General features: G+C 38.9%; 1 pseudogene; it reads left to right on the forward strand.

Annotated features, from left to right (window-relative positions):
• The window catches only part of LOC149580438 (spermidine flavin-dependent amine oxidase-like), a 60,312-nt pseudogene extending 38,341 nt beyond the window's left edge, over window positions 1-21,971 (forward strand).
• Window positions 21,972-22,563: the final 592 nt, after the last annotated feature.

Consider the following 22,563-nt stretch of genomic DNA (forward strand, 5'->3'; position numbering starts at 1 on the left):
AAGAGTGAGTGAGTTTGTGTGTGAGAAAGAGATAGAGAGAGTGAGAGAGATGATAGAAAGATAAAAACTTTGATAATACTCTACCTACCTATTTGCTCCATGTTTGGAAAATAATGACTGCTTCTTTTAGAACATGATTGATTATAATGGATGGAAAATAGAATCTTTATTTCCTACTATTATTTTAGTTTCATTATGTTGTAGATATCTTTAATGGCTTTCCAACACATTTCAAATGAATTTAATCAAAGTTCGAATGTGAAATTTATGGCTTCCAGAGTGGAGCGTATTTTTATTTCTTCAAAACCCAATCAGGTTTTCAATAGATTTTTCATCCTAGGGACTCGATTAGGCTTTGTTTTTTTTATATATTTTTGCTAGGGTTGGTAACCAATCCTAGCTACTTTTTGAAATTTCATATAATCTAATCAGGTTATTCATGTTTTTAGTTTTTTTTTTGTGGTTTCCACTAAATTGTACACCATCTTGGTGCACTCACCTCCCATATTCTTTACCCCATCCCCTACACTCTCCATTTCTCTCACTCTCTCTACCTTATCCCCTCTCTCTCCTTCTCTCTCCCTCTCCCTCTCCCTTTCTACCTCCCCTACTCTTTTCAGGTGTATCTCTATTTCTCTTACTCTCCTCCCTTTCTCTTTTCCCATCCCCTACTCTCTCTCTCTCCCTACACCATATCAAATGATCTTTCCCATCCCCTTCTCTCTCTTTTTTCCCCTACTCACTTCTCATCATATCCCCTACTCTCTCCCCATCCTCTACTCTTTCTCACTCTCTACCCTATCTCCCTCTTGACCAAAGAGATTAAAGGATTTCAAAAAAAAAATTAGGGGGGCCACACTTTGAACTATGTTATGTTTTTTTGTGATAAAACAAAACCACTTTCTATGTCCCCCTTTTTTAAGGGCCTAAAACTAAAACATTTTGAAAAAAAAGTTAGTAGTTTAGAAACTAGATTTAAAGGACTACTATTTTTGATTTTGTCATATCTTAGAATTTAAAGCATAACTATCTTCAAATTTTTGTCGAAGTTTAGAAATTGCCAATTTTAGAAAAAGAAAATTAAAATAACAAAAAAAGAAGAAAATGGCCACTTATACCCCCCTTTTGGCACCATAACTTTGTGTACATACACATACAACCATCAAGTTTCTTCATAAGTTTGGGGCTTCAGTATACAATGGCTAATCCTATTGGCTATTAATATTAATATTTTGTGTTTAGAATTTGTTATATCTTTTGATTTTTACTATTTTGTAACACTATTTGTTATTATTTGAATTTATAACATGAACTTGGTTTCTTCATCAATATTTCACATTATTCTACAATCTAGATCATCAAAATGAAATAATATTCTCCTTACATAATTATCATGTCTATTAAAACAAAGCATTTGTAGTGTCACACTTCTTGTACTATTTCCCAACTCAAAATTGCTTACATTATTTCTCTATTTATATTTATAGCATATGCTTTTGAATCCCATAAGCCCACTTTTATCCTTTGTAAGTATTGATATGCTATGGATAGCATTAACAAAATAGTGACTTATGACTTTGTAACTTTGTTGCAGTGTAAAAGTGTCCAATGAACTTTGGGCAAGGCATGCAAAAGCAACAAATTTTTCAACAGTGGTTGTGTCCTTTACTTCCATGGTCAAGGTAATTCTATGCATTGTTGTTATCTACATTTCCAAAGATAATTTTCCACTACTTCTCATAGACAAACAAGGCATTATTAAAGCCACTTCCATGTTCGCAACTCTTCTAGCACTAACAATACTCTTATACTCCTTACAAATAGTTATTTCAAGCTAGTTGGATTCAATTTGTAATGGTTTAATCGATTAGAAGTAGAGATATAGAAGTTAAATTAGCCATGTTTTGTTTTATGTTCCAAGGGTGGTAGTAGGGTAAGGGTGGTAAGATTTGGTAGTGTATGTGAACATATGTTGCTATTACATTGTAGGCATGCCATTGGGTTTTCTCTTTGGATATACACTTAATCTTTAGGGACAAGTAAACAAACTAGCTCTTTAATTTATTATCCATATCCACAATTTCATATTTCTAACCATGACTCTATTAATTCATAATTCATACTTCTTATATGATATAATTGGTAAATGAGGCATTTGGATTGGTATGTTGTTGGGAGTTGTTATGCAAACCCTTATTCTCATCATCATCACATAAGGACATATTGGAGAAAAAAGAAGTTTGTAATTGTCATCTCTTAATTTATGAGCCATTTTTAATGCCTTGCATGCTGATGCTTTTACATGAAATGAATGGTTTATATCATAGGCTTCTCAAGTTGAAGATCAAATTAGAGTATGGGGAGGTTAAGAAGGTGGCTCCAGAGGACATGGAAAACCAAAGGTAGATGAATATTTGCCCCCCTCTTATATTTTTAAGAAATCTCATCTTCTTTCATATCTTGGGGGATCATTGGTTAAAACAAAATTACCTCTTTCAGTGGACAGGAACAAGATGATGAAGAGCAGATACTCTTTCTTGGGTAAAATTAGTTTGCTTAACTACTCTTTTCTAAAATTGTCAAAGAAACCAAAATTATATTGCATGTACTTATAGTGATGCAATTTTTTATATCACTGGAAGAATCATTGCAATGATATATATTTTGGTTAGATAGGTATGAGAGTGGAGGGACTCGAACCTAGCACAACTACATATGTTTGGAATAGATAAGCATGAGAAGGACCTAAACCCATTACAACAACATATGTTTTAATTAGATGAGTATGAGAAATCTCCATAGTGAACCATGCCGATTCAATTAAAGGGATTTATTTGAATGATACATTTACTCCTCCATTGTAGTTTTTACAAGCAGTTGAGCTTTTTAATATCTACCATTTTGTTGCAATGAAAAATTTCACAATCCAACTCTTATTTTAAATTGGATGGTAGATGTTATTCTTGACTAGTGATCTATTCACTTGCATTAATTAGTCATGTCAACTTTGCGCATGTTGCATTCTTGAAAGATTACTATTGATTAACAGTCGCTAAGGCCCCCTCCAACGTGTTTAAAAAGCGATTTATTAGATGTGAGCATTGATGATTCTTGAAATGTAATTTAAGAAAGATGAGGGAGATAATAGATAATAGAAAGTGTTGGTCAAACAAATATAAGATATTTTGATCCTTAACATTTTGCTTCAATGTTTTCCTCTTGTTTAGGAGATTATGTTTATTGGGTGCCACTAATATGTATTAATTGCACTGTCATTAGCTCCTTCATTTGATTTGTTGGCATCTTTTGTTATATATTCTTGCTTCCAAAATGTTGATGCAAAAACTCGCACATAATCTTACCCAAAATCAAAAATACATATCATGAATTGTGGAAAAAAAATTGCATTAATCTTTAGTTATGTTGATGTAAAAATGACTGGATCATTGCATTTGACATGATAAATGAGGTGCAATGAAAGTTCTCTTTGAATACATTGAAATGTCTTCATTATCCACTTAATTTGTTCCATGAATGTTTTTAAGGCTTGAATTAGTCATGAAGAGATCTCTTTTGCTTACTTGGACTCTGATTTGCAGCCAAATAAAATCACACAAATACTCAATATTTATAAAAATATTATATATAAAATGTAGGTATGTAATACCTTATTTGTTTTACTTGGCAAATTGCCATCTTTGATATTTGGGAATAATGTATCTATTGAATCTTTCAAAGTGTTAGTTATTAGAATTTCTCGAGTCAGAGTCTATAGACTAATCACATTGGGTCCCCCTTATCATAATAGTGTATAGCATATGTGTCACTTATTATGAATCTCTTTGTAAAAAGACAAGCCCTAAAATTGTATGTGCTAAGATTTTAATAATTTGGTCTAGATATTAGTGATATTGGTCATCATTTTCTAACTGCAAATCATAGCATCTTGATTTAGGCGAGTGACATAGGCATCCCATTGGTGTAAGAGAGGTTATTTTAATTCCTCTATCTTTAACAATAAGAGAAACATTCACAAACCAAAACTAAATTCACATATATGTTTAGACAAAGAAAAGCAAACAAAAAGTGCAAATCTCACAAGAGAAAAGACTCCATGCTTTCTTGATTTTGTAGATGTGTCCTTTGATGTGGATGTATGCTCAAGATGCTCAAAAGTTTCTTCAATGGAGGTGGGTAATGGAAAATTGGTAGCTTTGTGAGCTCTAAATTTGGCATTATAAGGGTAAGATTGATGGCTTTGGTTCTCAAAATAGCATGGTAACTTTAGCTCAAAGATTGTTGATGAAATGGCTTGGGATGGGATTCAATTTATAGGCCAAGGGGTAGAGGGATGGAGGGCTTAGATGCAAGGATGGGGAGATGGTTAAGGAGGGCTAAGATGCACTCAAAGGGGGGCACATGGATTGTGCTTGTTTAGCACCAATGGGAAGGTGACACTTGTCACAAGGAGGATGAGTGTGAGAGGGTAGGGTAAAGGGTTGGTTAAAGGCATGATGAGTGGGGTTGAGTATGTAAGAGGGATGTAAGAGGAATGAGTGTGGAAAAGGGAAGAGTGTGGAAGATGGATGTAAGAGTCATGAGTGGGCTTGTAAGAGTCTTTTATGGTTTGTAAGAGCACTCATGACTTGGTGGTTGGGATTTTTGAGGGGAGACTTTGATTTGGTTTAGGAAAGTCTTAAACTTGTTTAGGGAATGTGACAACATTAGGGAGTGGATTAGGCTTGGGTTTAGGATTAGATTAGGAATGTTAGAGATGTGCAAGTGGATGGCATTAATGAGGGTGGCTGAGTTAGTGGCTAAGCTTGGTTAGTATGGGTGGATGGGGTGGATTAGGCTAAATGGAGGATTAGAGATAGGTTAGGGGTTTTTGAATTTGAGGATTTTATTTATCAAATAGATTTATTTAATAAATGGGGATTTTTGAAATTAGATAGGAGAAAAGGATTTAATTGATAAATAATAGATTATTTGATTTATCAATTAGGACTATAGATGATTAATTAAATTAATCAGCTAGGGGATAGAAAAGGATTAATTAAATAGGAATTTAATTAATGATGCCTTTAGAGATGACTAAATTAGATTACCAAAGTGGTGTAATCAAATTTAGGTGTCTACATTTTGCCCCTCTTTGACATAGTGTTGAGACAACACTATTTCAAAGAAGTTTGAATGAAGACGACATGAAGAAGACATTTTGGCAACAAGGTTGCCCCAGTCTCAGATAAGAAGAGGAGAGACTAGACTTAGATGATGCCCCCTCAAGAAGGCAGCGGGGAGAGAAAGTGAGGCTCGATGACTTCTTAAAAAGTACAAGAAATTGAGATGAGCTAAGACACAAGTTGGCAAAGAGAAGGGGCTGAGTTAGCTCAAACTCTCACTACGGGAGAATGATAAAGGGAAATTAGGGGTACAAGAGTAAAGCAAGCTTAAGGATTTCCAGGATTGGGGGGGGAGATGGAGGAGCAGAGTGCTATAAAAATGAATCCAAGATAGGGAGATGGATGAGGGGATTATAAAGCTGATGCAATAGGATTTCAAAGAGTCAGATTGGCAGAAGATGGGTTTCGAAGATCCCTAGGACTAGGATTGTGGATCTCGAAAGATGAGGCTTGGTGGATTGATTTGATTGGTGGATCCCTAAGACTAGGATTGTGGATCCCTAAAGCTAAGCGTGAGGAGTGATCCAAAGAGATACTGATGCATAAGCTGGGATAGGTTCTGGATATGGATGGGGGATAATGGAGATGAAGGGAATCCATTGAAGCTTTTTGAGCAGGGGGATACTTCAAAGAGAAGTACCACCATGTAGTTGAGCACTAGATTTGCTATAAAACTATTGGTTAATTGCCAAGGTTACCAAGAACATCAAGACCTTTTCACCAACTGTCCAAAGGACTAATGAACTAACTTAAAACAAACACACAAGGATTGCCCCAGTATCACACATGAATCCCAGAGGAAGTAGCATGGAAATGACACTAGGTAACCCACAAGCAGAAAAAGAAAATAAGCAAAAGACCTAATCAAGACCTTACGCTCTAATTGCCCCATTCGCAGCATACCAAGATATGGAAGATCATGGCAACCTTGAGGAGGGAACAAGGAGATTGCTTGGAAAAAAATATTTCAAGACCTAAAAGGGAAGATCCCAAATCAAAAGAAAGTGAAAATCCAAAAGAGAACTATTCGCCAACGAGATGGGTAGGACGAGGTACTAACAAACCAAGATCAGACATGAGAAAAGCTATATCCTATAAGGACCTATCGGAGAGCACCTAAGCTAGTGTATTTGGATGAGTGATGCGTCTAGCAAGCTGAACTAAGACGGATAACACTTTGGTGACAGGAAATCTAGCTAAAAGATGCATTGGAATAGCTAACCAAGGTGTGTGATGTGTGCAAGATGTTGACCAAGGATGAACTAACACGAAAGCCAGATAGATACAATGGTACTAAGCTAAAGAAGATGTACAAGCTAATGGACCAAGATATGTTACAAATGTACAAGTTTGTTCATGTTTTGTTTTTTGTGAGATGGAAATGTTTGTGAAGGATGGGATGTCTATAATAGTTGATAGGTGGATAGGTAGATGGTTTGCGAAAAGCTTAAGGAAAATGGGATTCTTTGTGTGCATGTGATAGGATACAATCTAGGATACAAAATTATTTACAAGATGGAATATGGTACAAGCTTTGGACAAGATTCAGATATACAAGGTATGATACAAGGTATGATACAAGGGATGATACAAGATTTACAAGTTGTACATGAGGTATTTACAAGCTCCATTAGATTTTGGATATTTGGTTGGAACACCAAGGGAACAAGGAGGTATCTTATGGGATGGTGGGTGGATGGATGAGGGATAGGATAGTGATAGATAATGGATTAGTCTTAGTACACAAGGCACCTAAATTACTAGGTTTTCACCAAGGTACCTATCCAAGACGCTTGAATTGCCAAGTTTTCACCATTGGATGCTTATTTCTCTTTACTATTTTTTTTGTATTTTTCAAAAGCTAGGTATACCAAGGATCTTCAAGCATAGAAATTCTTGAGATGAATGATGTTAGTAGGATCATTCAAGAGTTCTCCTTCTGGTGTAGATAGCTGATAGGCTCTAGAGTCAAAGGATGTAGTGACAACATAAGGACCAAGCCAGGTAGGTTCAAACTTGCCTTTCTCTTCTCGATCTACTTGGACTTTCATATTTTCTTTGAGGACCATGTCACCTGGCTAAAAGTGTTGTGGGAGCACCTTCTTGTTGAAATTCCTTTTGAGATGAGTTTGATAGACTGTGATATGGTCATAGGCTTCTTGTCTCTTCTCATCTAAGAGATCTAGCTGGGTGAGCCGAGCTACTCTGTATTCTTCATCTGAGATTTGCCCTCACAAAGATATGCGTAGTGAGGGAAGTTCAACTTCTATACGTAATACCGCTTTAGCACCATAGACTAAGGAGTATGGAGTTGTTCCTGTGGATGTACAGAAGGAAGTTCGATAGGCCCATAGAGCCGGATTTATTTGAAAGTGCTAATCACAGCTGGAATCATTGACAACTTTCTTTAGGATTTTGAGGAGGGTTTCATTAGTTTCCTCTGCCTGGTCATTACCTTGTGGGAAATATGGGCTAGAAAAGAGGTGATGGATGCGGAGGGAAGTGCATAATTCTTCCATGTTGAGATTTTCAAAGTTACCTCTGTGGTCAATGAAGATGGTGGATGGGATGCCAAAGCGGCAAACAATGTGGTACAAGATGAACTTGGAGACCTGAACTCTTGCAGCTGAGACTAGGGGGACTGCTTCCACCCATTTAGTGAAATAGTCTGTAGTTGTTATTATCCATTTATGTCCATCAGATGAGAGAGGTGTGATAGTTCCAACTAGATCAAGGCCCCAACAAGCAAAAGGCCAAGGTGGTGCAATAGGCTGTAGATCTTGTGCTAGAGCGTGCACAAGATTTGTGTGCTGCTGACATGGGAGACACTTTCTGAAAAATTCACAGGAGTCTTCTTTAATGGTAGGCCAATAGTAACCTACTCTAAGGATTTGTCGTGCTAGGACAATACCACTCATGTGGGCACCACAAAGTTTGGAATATACTTCTTTTAATGCCATCGGGGCCTCATTTTCATCTAAACATCGAGAGAGGGTATCGTGATAACCCCGACGATATAGGGTATTGGCTATGATGACATAGCGGGATGATTTTCGAATAAGTGTATGAGGTGAGGGGATATGATACCATTGTTAAGGTAAGCATGAATTTCATGGTACCAAGGGGATTGGGGACCAACCAAGATACAAACACGGTTTGAATCCTCATTCGCATAGGCGGGTGTGAGGAGTTGCTCGACTAAAAACTCATACTGCGTAGCTTCTTGGGGAATTTCAAAGAGCGAGCCGATAGTGGCCACGGTGTCTGCTGCCTTGTTCTGCATTCGTGGCACTTGTGTAAACTGAAGCTTTGTAAAATGTTGGGTTAGCTGATCAACTAGATCTTTGTAGGGTAATAGCTTTTCATCTTTGGTTTGATATTCATTTAAGACTTGTTTGATGATGAGCTAGGAATCGCCAAAGATTTCTAACTCAGTGATGTTCCATTCTGCAGCTATCTTTAACTCTGCTACAAGAGCTTCATATTCTGCTATATTGTTAGTGTTGGGGAATTGTAGCTTGAAGGCTTTGGGAATATAATCTCCCTGAGGTGTAACTAATAATATTCCTGCCCCTGATCCATGAGATGTGTATGAGCCATCAAAATAAAGCTTCCATGGGGGTTGTTCTTCAATTAGGCAGATATGCTTGTCTGGGAATTCTGTGAGCAAAGGATATGCATCTACTAGAGGTTCATCAGCTAGGTGATCTGCTATAGCTTTCCCTTTGATTGCCTTTCTATCCACATACTGGATGTCAAATTCGCTAAGGAGCATAACCCATTTGGCCAAACGGCCTGTAAGTGCTATTCTGGAGAGCATATACTTGAGAGGGTCAATCTTGGAGACTAGTTGGATGGTATGACTTAGCATGTAGTGGCAAAGCTTTTGAGTTGAGAAAATAACTGCCAAACAAGCTTTTTCCATAGGAGTGTAATTGAGTTCATAACCAACTAGGGTTCTACTGATATAGTAGATGGCTCTCTCTCTGCTATAATCATCATGTTGTGTTAGAAGTGCCCCTAGAGTAGTAGGTGTTGCTGATATATACAAGATCAAGGGCTGACCAGGAACTCGTGGAACCAAGATAGGGGGATTAGTGAGATACTGCTTGAGCTGATCGAAGCTGTGCTGACATAAAGGATCCCACTTGAAGTTCTTGTCCTTCTTTAGTAAATGTGAAAATGGTGTACACTTATCTGCAAGCTGGGAGATGAAGCATCGGACGGATTGAAGCTTTCCCTGAAGAGAGTGAAGCTGTCACAGTGTCTGGGGAGGAGGCATGTCTAAGATAGCCTTGACCTTTTTGGGGTCGATCTCTATACCTCACTTAGAAACTATGAAGCCTAGAAGCTTGCCAGATGTGACCCCAAAGACACATTTCTTGGTATTTAACATGAGATGATATTGGGCTAACCTATCAAAGACTTTCTCCAGGTCAACGAGATGATCCATGAAGGTGTGAGATTTGACTAGGATATCACCCACATAATCCTCCAAAATTTTATGGATAAGATCATGGAAAATGGCTGTCATAGCTCTTTGATAGGTAGCCCCAGCATTCTTTAGGCCAAAAGGCATCATGGTGTAGCAGAAGGTTCCCCAAGGGGTAGTGAATTTTGTCTTATGCTGATCCTCTTCTGCAATCTTGATCTGATTATAACCAAAAAATCCATCCATAAGGGACAGAATCTCATGTCCAGCTGTAAGATCTACAATCATATCTATGTTGGGTAAGGGAAAATCATCTTTTGGGCAAGCTTTGTTTAGATATCTAAAATCAGTGCAGATTCTGATGTCACTGGAAGGCTTAGTGATAGGGACCATGTTGGAGATCCACTTTGAGTAGTCGATAGGTTAGATAACCTTAGCAGCTAACATTCTTTCTAATTCAGCTTTGACTAGTAATGCCACCTTGGGGTGCATTTTTCTAAGCTTTTGTCTGACGGGCTTGATCTTTGGATCAACTGCAAGATGATGAACTACAAGCTTTGGATCAAGTCTCAGCATGTCTTGATATGACCATGCAAATCGGCCAATATTCTCTCTTAAGACCTCAAAGAGGAGGTCAGCTTGGTCTTGTGATAGGGATGCAGCAATGTGAACAAGTCTAGGGATCTCTAAAGAACTGATGTTGACTTCTCTAGTATCCTCTATGAGAATAGAAGACACCTCTAGTCGATTATCTTGAGGAGGCAATCCTAAATCCTCATGTTCTGCTTGTGGCTCTGGATTTTCTTGCTGAGGGGTTCTCTTCGCTGCCTTAGCTAGTCCCAGATTTACCATAGTTCCAGTTTTGGGTGTATCAAAACTAGGTTGGGGATTTTCTCCAAAATACCCCTTGGGATCTAGCTTGTAGATGTAGGCAGAATCTGGCTTTGTTTTCTTATGAGGATTTTTAGCTCCCATGAATATTAGAAGCACTTCCTCTGATGTGAACTCATCAATATGTATGACACTTGGTTGGTCCCAATCTATGAGTTGTGGATGAGCGAGTGGTAGGTCAATGAGATGGATGGATAGTTCTCAGAGAACAGAGTCTCCTAGGAAGATTTGGTCTGGAATATCATTGTAGGCTCTCTTTTCTACTTCCTCAGGAATGTCTTCGATTTTGACAAGGTCACGGTGGATGTTCAAAAAAGCGTGACCGTTCTCATTGGTGCCGCCAGTTGTGGGTATGCCAAAGCCAAGACCTGACTTCGTTTCCCACTTATGTGCTTCGATGGGACATTGCATGCCCCTTTCTTTTGGTCCTAGTCCACCTCCTTGATAGTTCCATTTTTCAGTGATGAGCTTATGTTCTTGGGGATACTCTTGGCTGAAGTGATCAAGGCATGCTTGATTTCTTGGAGGTGCATCCTTATGTAACCAATTGTTGATATCTAGAGTGAGCTCTTCATGAAGAGGGGTTTTTGAGGACACAAAGGTGGTTGGGCCAAACTGTTTGTATCGAGGAGGTGGAATCTCCTTAGCTTTGTGATATGTTGGTCGTCCATGGGTATGTGGATCAAGTGGAATTTCTCTGACAGCAAATGCATCTGACAGACTATATTCTCCATAGCCTTTGTTGTTGATCTTTACAGTAGATAGGGTGGAGGCGAGGATGGTTTTTGCATCATTACAAGTGTGGGATGAGTTGGCGATGGCTGTGTCGATGTCTATTCTAGGGCAATGATTTGTATATGAGGCTTCAACTGCATTGCAGTAAGCAAAGGGTTCTGGATCGGCATGGATGGTCACCTCAGTGCCCTGATGCAAAAATTTGATGCACTGATGGTAGGTGGATGGAACGGCCTTCATAGTGTGAATCCATGGGTGACCGAGGAGGATGTTAAATGGTAAGTTTAGATCAAAAACATGGCAAACTATCTCTTGGATGACTGGCCCAACCTTGATTGGTAGCAAAATAGTCCCTTCTGTGGTCCTTTCCAAGTTGTCATAAGCTTTGATGGTGATAACCTCACTAATCATATTTGCCTCAGTATACCCAGCTTGTTTTATGAATTTTAGGGTGCAAATGTTCAAGGCTGATCCATTATCTATCATTACTCTTTTCACGGCAAAATTGGATACCATGATGGCTATGCGAAGCGGAAGGGTGTGATCTGGCTCGACCGCGGGTATGTCAGTGGGTTTGAATGATAGGGCACATGAGGAGGATAGGTGTCTGATGACATTATGAAAGTCAGTAGCATTGATATCAGAAGGGACACGGGATTCTATGAGAGCACTTTCAAGGATGTCTTTGTACACAGGACTAGTGCGGAGAAGGTCTAAAATGGAGATTTGGGCTGGCATGTTCCCAAGGTGTTCCAAGATATTGTACTGGCTTTTTGATGGAGCTGATGGTGCTGGTGAAACTAATGGGCTTGCGATGTTAAATTGCACTCTTCGAGTGGTGACTGCACACTCATTTTTTGGTCCTCGGATATTGATAACATTGACAGAAGGCTCTTTCTCGGATATACAACCTATAAGGCTACCATAGTCTATATAGGATGAAGTGTGGTCATTGTTCTTCCCATGCTGTTGGTTTGGCTGGCGGTTGTTGGTGTTGTTTTGGATAGGTGCTTTTCTAGGATTTTGGTTGTTGTGTGGAGGAAAAGCATTTTGATAAATCTGTAAGCCTACATTGGGAGAGGTTTGGGCACCAATAGTGATTTATTTCCGATCAATGAGGTCCTGCACATAATCTTTTAGTTTCATGCATCTGAGGGTGGTGTGACCATTTACCCTATGGAACTTGCAATACTCATTGTCCTTGTACCATGCAGCTTTGGATTGGCTTGGATCAATTTGCTGGGTAGGAGGAAATTTGATGAGGTTTTCCTTAGCCAATTTCTCAAAAATAACATCCAATGGCTCACCAAGGGGTGTATAGTTTCTAGGTGCAGGTTGGAATCTGGGCTTTTTCCCTACAGCTACATTGATGGCATTAGCTTGATTGTTAGACCCTTGAAATTTGGGTCTTGTATTGTGGTTTTGATAGCTTTGGTTATTCCGTTGTTGGTAATTGATAGCTTGTTGGTTATTTGTTTGACATGGTGGGTTAGACTGGTTTTGAGAAGGACCAACAATATTCACATGTCTGGTGTCAGTAACCCCATTTGTTGCAACATGCTTGTTTTTGTTCCAATACCTAGACTTGTCATTGGAATGTGATTGATTTTGGTTGGCCTCTTTGTAAATCTTGACCACACCATCTTTAATGAGTCCTTGCTCAAGGATCATTCCTTTCTCTTTGATATCCTTATAGGTCTGTAGACAATTCATGGTCATGTGGTGAGCCAAACTGGGATGGGCATTATCAATAAACATTTTCATGACATGGCATTCTGGCAAGGTACAGGATATGCGGGTGGTAAGGGTTTGCCATCTTTGTAGGTATTCGGCAAGGCTTTCTCCACTTTTTTGCTTGGTGTGGACAAGATCAACTATTGATAGCTCTGTTTCAACAAGATGGGCATATTGGGCTACAAATGCCTTAGATAATTCAGCAAAGTTTTTAATTGTGCCATAGGGGATTCTGTAAAACCATTCAAGAGCTGGTCCAGCCAAGCTTTTGGGAAAAAGGCGCAAGAAGAAGACATCATTGTATGCCACGTCCTAGAAGTGCATGTAAAATTCTTTGATATGTGTGACAGGGTCTCCTTTTCCTCTGAATTTGTCAAATTTGGGTACCTCAAAGTGTTCAAGAAATGGTGTCGTGGTAATGGCTCTTTCAAATGGGTAAGGACACACATTCTCAAACTTGAATGTCTTCGGATCATTCCCTTCTTGGATGGCTTTCAGAGCTGTCTTCATTTGCTCCCATTCAGAATTGATAGGTGATGGCTAGGGTGCCCCTAATGTAGGAATGCCTTGAGGTAGGTATGTGCTAGGTGGGGCCACTGAATATGGATAGTTGTGAGGGATTTGCTGATAGAGATTGTACATTGTTTAGGCAGTTGCATGGTGGATGATAGGTTGCTGAGGGGGAGGTGGCGCATATTGCTACATGTGCTGCGAGGCTTGCTGTTGATATGGGATTTGAGGTTAGGATTGAGGAACATAAGCTGGCTGTGGGATAAATGGATTGCTTTGTGGGGGTAAGGTATAAGATGGTTGTGAGGCTTGGGGAAAGGATCGGGGGGCTTGTGGGGTTTGACCAATATATGTTGGTTGTGCCCCCATTTGGGATGGCATTTACAAATAATTGGTGGTTGGCTAGATTGGTGGATTACCTCCTAGAAGTGGCATTGAAAAGTAGTTGGTAATAGGAGGTAATGGATTAGTTGGTGGTGGAGGTGGTGGGAATTGAAAGCTTGGGAATGGAATTGATGGGGTTTGATAGCTTGGTGGCTAGATTTGGAAGCTTGGTAGAGGGGTGGCAAGAGCTGGGGTCACTTGGGAGCTTGGTAGAAAATTGGCAGTAGCTTGTGAGATTTGATAGCTTTGTGGAGTGAAGGTAGTAGCTTGTGGATTTGTGGCTAATGGTATTGAGCTCCCAAGACCTAATGGAAATGATGGGATTGTGCTTTGGGCTGTGGTGAACAAGCTGGGGGTGATGAAAGGTTGATTACTTGGCCCCATGGGTGGCATCCCTGTTGTATATTGATGAGGTTGGCCAAAGATGCTAGCACTGATTTGGGAGATGGGTGGATTTGGAAGGCTGGGTTGGGGAGCAGCAGCAATAGTGAAGGAGGTGAATGGTGAGGTGTTTTGGGTAAAGGGGGTTTGGAGCAGAGAGGTATGAACCAAGGATGGAGTGGTGGTGGTTGGGTTTGCTTGCAGTATGGAGATTTCAACTTGGGTGGATGATGGTATGTTTGGGTCTGTTGGATCATATGGATTGGCTGGAGGCTCTTCTTTTGGCATATATTGAGGATAATTTGGATCATAAGAGCCTATGGGTGGTGGCAGCTACCCAAACAATGGGTGAGATGGATATGATAATGGAGGGGGTCTTCCAAAGTCAAAGGTTCCTACATTGTCCCTTCGAAAATTAGCCATGATTGTCTCTTTGTTCTTGTCTATAATGGCATTTACCAATACTGCATTTCCTGGTTGGTTCATGAAAGCTTCAATGTCAGTAGGTGATGGCATAGCTTTCTCTGGGCTGAAGGATGGCTGAGTTCTCAAGGGGGGTGATGTTGTTCGATCCAAATGATAGGGCTCCATTGTTTCTTTCTTCTTGGCGAAGCGAGTGACGGGTGGCATGAAAAATACTCCTAGGGATGAGATGCAACAAATGCTGGTGGATGCAAAAGGGGGGAAGGCTTTTCTATGCAAATTATTTCCTAGGTTGAGGCAAAGCTATATGACAAAACCTAAGGAGGATTGGGTTGGGGATTCTAACTTCAAAGATATGTTGCCAAAGCACAAAAAGTCTACTTTCCTATGTGCAAGCTTGGTGGTGATTGTGTCAACTTAAGGATAGACTAATGATCCTTTAGGAAGAACACGAGACTGACCACTTGTGGATCCCAACCTTTAGCTCAAGGTGATGAGGGATAACAAGTGACAAAGCTAGATTACCCTAGACAAAGCTCTGTCAAAGGGATAACCTTGGTGAGATTGGTGGATTTGGAAGATTTTAGGAATGGCCAACTTTTGGCAAGGTGACAACAAATTTTGAAGGCTTGGATGCGAAGATTTTGGATTGCTGGCTAGATGGTTTGATTCTAAATGAGATGGAAGAGCTAATAATGCTTACGGGGATAACCTAAGATGGCTGGCTTTTCTACAAAGATGAATCTAAAGTGAAGCTTATCCAAGAAGATGGGGAGAAACAAGGGTGTCTAATCATAGAAATCATGCCTAGTTGGTAAGGCATAAGCAGGATTAACTCCTGGATGTTGGCTAAATTTGATGGTGCACTCTAACCATGCCTCTTGAAGTGCTTCGTCGGTAGCTTTGTCCTCTGCTTTGTGGATTTTGGCAATTCGTGGGCTTGGTGTTATTTCTTTTCTCTTGGTTGAAAGTTCTTGGTATGCTAGAGATGGCTTGAGTTTGACCTTGTGAAACTTCTATTTGGGTTTGGGTTGTTCCGACATAAATTCCTGAATTTGCTTGGCTTTTGAGAAATCTCAATTGTTTTTCTTTGACTCGTTCAACTTCTAAAATAGGCAGTGACTACGCTAAGTGTGCCCTAAGCTAGGATTGACCAAGTTTGGCAAACATTCATTTAACAAGTAAAATAAAATCAAGCAATAGATAGGAACACCCAGATAGAAGTTTATGGTTCTCAGAATGTGATACTTGCGCTGAGGAGTGTGTATGTTCTACAAATGTTTCGATCAGTCACTTCAAACACATTAACATCCTAGATGGTTGTCTGCAAGGTTGACAATTGGTTTAGCTAGGGAGTCCTCGATATACGCAAGGTACGTGAGGCCCAAATTCATAGATGAGACAAAAAAGATGTCACACAGCCGAGAGGAGCGGTAACCCACTTCTCCTCTTTCACTTCTCAAGGGTATAAAGTTCCTTGAGGCTTAGCCCGAGTGACAAAATCTTGATCCCAAGAGAGGTGTCTTTCGATTCACCTCCCGATTCTTATACTCCGCCAGAACGCTGGAGTTGAGGTCGTCCAAGGGGTGATGAAATCTCCAAGCAGGCCTCCTAAAAAGAAACAAGGTTTTGGATCCTAATCTTATGCACCCAAGATGGCCTCGAAAGACAACAAGGGGAGAGAAGACTCGGATGACCTTGGGCTAAAAAACACACTTGTTCATTTACCAGTTGACTCTTATGTGTGCTAATCTAGACTTTGCAAGTACTCATGTTTAAGAGACAATGTTCAATTCCAACTTGAAGCGCCAACAAAAGTAAATCGATCGAAGAATGCAAACAATAAGAAGAGTTAGGGTCAACAAAAGAAAACTCACGCGCCCGGAGGCCCTCCACGTCAAGTATCAATTAATTTTCTTTAAGGCATTCAAGATTGAGTGTGAGTTTGTTTTAAGTCCAAAACAAAAGTGTGTGAGATTTGATTTCAAGTGCATGCCCGGAGGCTCTCCACGTCAATTGTTGTTCAATTTTAGTGCCCAAACTTGAAGTGTGATCGATTTAATCTAGAGTTTTGGCCATTTAAAAATTTTGATAAAGTTAAAGAAAACGTTCAAAGACCAAGTGAGTTAGTTAGATTGTGGAACATTTAACACCTTTTTCAAGTAGACCCATCCCCATAAATGGCACTAAGATTGCAACCAATGGTTGAATTGATGGGTGATTAGAAAAGAGGTGAGTCCAAGGAACTACTCAAATTGATTTTTACAAATTTGTATTCAACTTAACAAAGTTTTTTAATTGTCTAAATATCAAACTTTACCTAAATTGCATGTGAAAAAGAGATTTGTTTTGTTCAATTTTAGAAGCTCCAAATGAAGTGTTTGATATTGCAATGGTTAATTGATCCTTGGCATTCAAGATTGGATTTATTGTTTTAAGCATGCATTCTAAGAAAAATTGATTTTAATCCATGGCATTCAAGAGTGTGTTTTGAGCAACATTTATTCAATAGAAAATGTGTTTAACCATTCAAGTTCATTTTTTAGCAACATGCATTCAAAGACAAATGGTTAAACATTCAAGTTCATTTTTTAGCAACATGAAAACCTGCAAGAAACATGGTTAGTGGTTCCATATGTGCTCCAACCTGCAATGAGACAAAAAAAAAGCAATTTAGGTAGTTAGCCAAAATTTTCAAAAATGAGAGCTTAACTATGGGAAAAAAAAATTTAACTTTTTTTGTTGTTTTTCCTATGCGTAAAAATGCTTAAAATGGTCTAAATCCTACAAAGTGTAGAAATAAAGATTTTAAAATAGAAGTGCAACAGAGACAGGCGAAGATGACAGTTCATCAGGTGCAGACGCCAAACTACAGAGATGCTGATCTGCGGAGACGACAGTCCAGGATGCATAGATAACAGTCGAAGACACCAAACTACATAGATGACAATTTGGTTGCGGAGACAACAGAGTAGCTGGCGAAGAAAACAATTTGCAGGCGCAGACGCCAAACTGCGGAGACGACATTGTGCGAAAAAAAAAGCTGAAAAACTCGGATTTTTTTCAAATTTTTTTTTTTTTTTTGTTATTTTTAAATTTTTGAGGGTATGTATTCTTCCCAAGTGCGTTCTTTAACCTAAAAAAACAAGCAAAACACCCTCACAACACACTCAAACAACAACAAACATTAGATGGTTAGTTTAAAACAACATATAGATAGAAATTGATGAAAAAAATGACCCATAGCGGGGTCCCACCGGGCGTGCCAAAATGTAGAACAAGATCTAGAATGCAAAGAACATTAACAATAAGAGAAACATTCACAAACCAAAACTAAATTCACATATATGTTTAGACAAAAAAAAGCAAACAAAAAGTGCAAACCTCACAAGAGAAAAGACTCCATGCTTTCTTGATTTTGTAGATGTGTCATTTGATGTGGATGTATGCTCAAGATGCTCAAAAGCTGCTTCAATGGAGGTGGGTAATGGAAAATTGGTAGCTTTGTGAACTCTAAATTTGGCATTATAAGGGTAAGATTGATGGCTTTGGTTCTCAAAATAGCATGGTAACTTTAGCTCAAAGATTGTTGATGAAATGGCTTGGGATGGGATTCAATTTATAGGCCAAGGGGTAGAGGGATGGAGGGCTTAGATGCAAGGATGGGGAGATGGTTAAGGAGGGCTAAGATGCACTCAAAGGGGGGCACATGGATTGTGCTTGTTTAGCACCAATGGGAAGGTGACACTTGTCACAAGGAGGATGAGTGTGAGAGGGTAGGGTAAAGGGTTGGTTAAAGGCATGATGAGTGGGGTTGAGTATGTAAGAGGGATGTAAGAGGAATGAGTGTGGAAGAGGGAAGAGTGTGGAAGATGTATGTAAGAGTCATGAGTGGGCTTGTAAGAGTCTTTTATGGTTTGTAAGAGCACTCATGACTTGGTGGTTGGGATTTTTGAGGGGAGACTTTGATTTGGTTTAGGAAAGTCTTAAACTTGTTTAGGGAATGTGACAACATTAGGGAGTGGATTAGGCTTGGGTTTAGGATTAGATTAGGAATGTTAGAGATGTGTAAGTGGATGGCATTAATGAGGGTGGGTGAGTTAGTGGCTAAGCTTGGTTAGTATGGGTGGATGGGGTGGATTAGGCTAAATGGAGGATTAGAGATAGGTTAGGGGTTTTTGAATTTGAGGATTTTATTTATCAAATAGATTTATTTAATAAATGGGGATTTTTGGAATTAGATAGGAGAAAAGGATTTAATTGATAAATAATAGATTATTTGATTTATCAATTAGGACTATAGATGATTAATTAAATTAATCAGCTAGGGGATAGAAAAAGATTAATTAAATAAGAATTTAATTAATGATGCCTTTAGAGATGGCTAAATTAGATTAGCAAAGTGGTGTAATCAAATTTAGGTGTCTACATTTTGCCCCTCTTTGACATAGTGTTGAGACAACACTATTTCAAAGAAGTTCGAATGAAGATGACACAAAGAAGACGTTTTGGCAACAAGGTTGCCCCAGTCTCGGATAAGAAGAGGAGAGACTAGACTTAGATGATGCCTCCTCAAGAAGGCGAGGCTCGACGACTTCTTAAAAAGTACAAGAAATTGAGATGAGCTAAGACACAAGTTGGCAAAGAGAAGGGGCTAAATTAGCTCAAACTCTCACTACGGGAGAATGATAAAGGGAAATCAGGGGCACAAAAGTAAAGCAAGCTTAAGACTTTCCAAGATTGGGGTGGGAGATGGAGGAGCGAAGCGCTATAAAAATGAATCTAGGATAGGGAGATGGATGAGGGGATTATAAAGCTAATGCAATAGGATTTCAAAGAGTCAGATTGGTGGAAGATGGGTTTCGAAGATCCCTAGGACTAGGATTGTGGATCTCGAAAGATGAGGCTTGGTGGATTGATTTGATTGGTGGATCCCTAAGACTAGGATTGTGGATCCCTAAAGCTAAGCGTGAGGAGTGATCCAAAGAGATACTGATGCATAAGTTGGGATAGGTGCTGGATATGGATGGGGGATAATGGAGATGAAGGGAATCCATTGAAGCTTTTTGAGCGGGGGGATACTTCAAAGAGAAGTACCACCATGTAGTTGATCACTAGATTTGCTATAGGACTGTTGGTTAATTGCCAAGGTTACCAAGAACATCAAGGCCTTTTCACCAACCATCCAAAGGACTGACGAACTAACTCAAAACAAACACACAAGGATTGCCCCAGTATCACACATGAATCCCAGAGGAAGTAGCATGGAAACGACACTAGGTAACCCACAAGCAGAAAAAGAAAATAAGAAAAAGACCTAATCAAGACCTTACGCTCTAATTGCCCCATTCGCAACATACCATGATATGGAAGATCGTGGCAACCTTGAGGAGGGAACAAGGAGATTGCTTGGAAAAGATATTTCAAGACCCAAAAGGGAAGATCCCAAATCAAAAGAAAGCGAAAATCCAAAAGAGAACTGTTCGCCAACGAGATGGGTAGGACGAGGTACTAACAGACCAAGATCAGACATGAGAAAAGCTATATCCTATAAGGTCCTATCGGAGAGCACCTAAGCTAGTGGATTTGGATGAGTGATGTGTCTGGCAAGCTGAACTAAGAAGGATAACACTTTGGTGATAGGAAATCTAGCTAAAAGATGCATTGGAATAGCTAACCAAGGTGTGCGATGTGTGCAAGATGTTGACCAAGGATGAACTAACACGAAAGCCGGATAGATACAATGATACTAAGCTAAAGAAGATGTACAAGCTAATGGACCAAGATATGTTACAAATGTACAAGTTTGTTCATGTTTTGTTTTTTGTGAGATGGAAATGTTTGTGAAGGATGGGATGTCTATAATAGTTGATAGGTGGATAGGTAGATGGTTTGCGAAAAGCTTAAGGAAAATGGGATTCTTTGTGTGCATGTGATAGGATACAATCTAGGATACAAGATTATTTACAAGTTGGAATATGGTACAAGCTTTGGACAAGATTCAGATATACAAGGTATGATACAAGGGATGATACAAGATTTACAAGCTGTACAGGAGGTATTTACAAGCTCCATTAGATTTTGGATATTTGGTTGGAACACGAAGGGAACAAGGAGGTATCTTATGGGATGATGGGTGGATGGATGACGGATAGGATACTGATAGATAATGGATTAGTCTTAGTACACAAGGCGCCTGAATTACCAGGTTTTCACCAAGGTACCTATCCAAGGCGCTTGAATTGCCAAGTTTTTACCATTGGATGCTTATTTCTCTTTACTATTTTTTTTGAAGACTTCGGAGAAGATAATTACTTTGTGGCAGACTCGAGAGGTTACGAGCACGTTCTGCACAGATTGGCCCAAGAATTCCTTCAATCCAGCAACGGAAAGATTATTGACAAACGCCTCAAATTAAACAAGGTTGCGCCTCAAAAATCTTCTCATTGCAACTTTTCTAAAATATTTCTTAAAAGCCATGCTTTGATATAGATTTTAATTGTTTATACAAGGAGTATAAAAACATATAGATGTATGAGCAACCATTGTGTTGTAGGTGGTACATAAAATCGAGTACAGTGACAGCGGCATGAAAGTGTCAACAGAGGATGGATTGGTTTACACTGCAAAGAACACCATTGTCTCCGTTAGTGTCGGAGTGCTGCAGACTAAGCTCATCAAGTTTAAGCCCGATCTTCCAGTAAGATTAATGACTCTCTCACCTTTAACAAGATAATTCAAAGTTGGAGTTGCGATATTTTATGCATATCATGATGTGGCAGATGTGGAAGCTGCTAGCAATATACAAATGGGACATGGTGAACTATTGCTAGATATTCATGAAATTCCCTTACAAATTCTGGCCAACCGGAGGACCGGGAACGGAGTTTTTCATGTACGCCCACGAGAGAAGAGGCTACTATAATTTCTGGCAGGTAAAATCCAAATTTTTGAAAACTCTTTAAGATTTTTTCTTTGGTTCGGATTAATCGCATGACAATAATAAAGTAGATGAGTGTAAACTGTAACAGCACTTGGAAAACGAGTATCCTGGAGGGAACCTTCTGATGGTGACAGTGCAAGACGAGGAAGCGCGAAGAGTAGCACAGCAGCCCGAAGAAGAGACCAAAGCCGAAATCATGGTTGTTCTAAGAAAGATGTTTGGCAATGGCATTCCAGAAATGTCTCATATTTTGATCCCCAAATGGGGTCAAAATCATTTCTTCATGGGAACTTATTTGAACTGGCCGATTGGTGTCACCGTGCAAGACTTCTACGAATTAAAGGTTTACAGTTAAATATTCTCTTCTCCACTTTCTTCAACAACACCAGTCCCCTTCAAGCCTAAATAACATAATAGCATTGGTTTTTATAAAATATATATTGTAATAAATATAATTTTAATAGTATTTAATTTATTATTTTGTTAATAAATTACATACTATTAGAATATGGAAATATATTGTTAAATATTAAAATAAAAAAATATTTCTACATTAATATTAAAATAAAAACATTTTTAATATTAAAATAAAATTATATTTGTATTTTAATATGAAAATATTTTAAATATTAAAATAAAAATGTATTTCTCAACTTTCACTCCACTTCACTTCACTGAATATTATATTTTATAAGTAATAAATATATACTTTTATCAAAATTAAAATTAATGTTCAACAAATCCTACAACTAAACAGTGAAATTAAATGAAGATTTTCAAATAACATTGGACTAACTCCGCTGCTAACCCTTTGCACAATTTTGCATTTCTTTTGTTATGTTCTTCTAAACACTGATTTGATCGTTCTGTCCTTCCTCTCTGCACCTAACAGAAAATCAAATGAAAATAATTGTGATTAAACGTGCAAGACATCCGGTAGTGTCAGC

The sequence above is a fragment of the Cupressus sempervirens genome, chromosome 1, assembly GCF_028749045.1.
Source record: "Cupressus sempervirens isolate cs-2001-9-10 chromosome 1, ASM2874904v1, whole genome shotgun sequence".
NCBI lineage: Eukaryota > Viridiplantae > Streptophyta > Pinopsida > Cupressales > Cupressaceae > Cupressus > Cupressus sempervirens.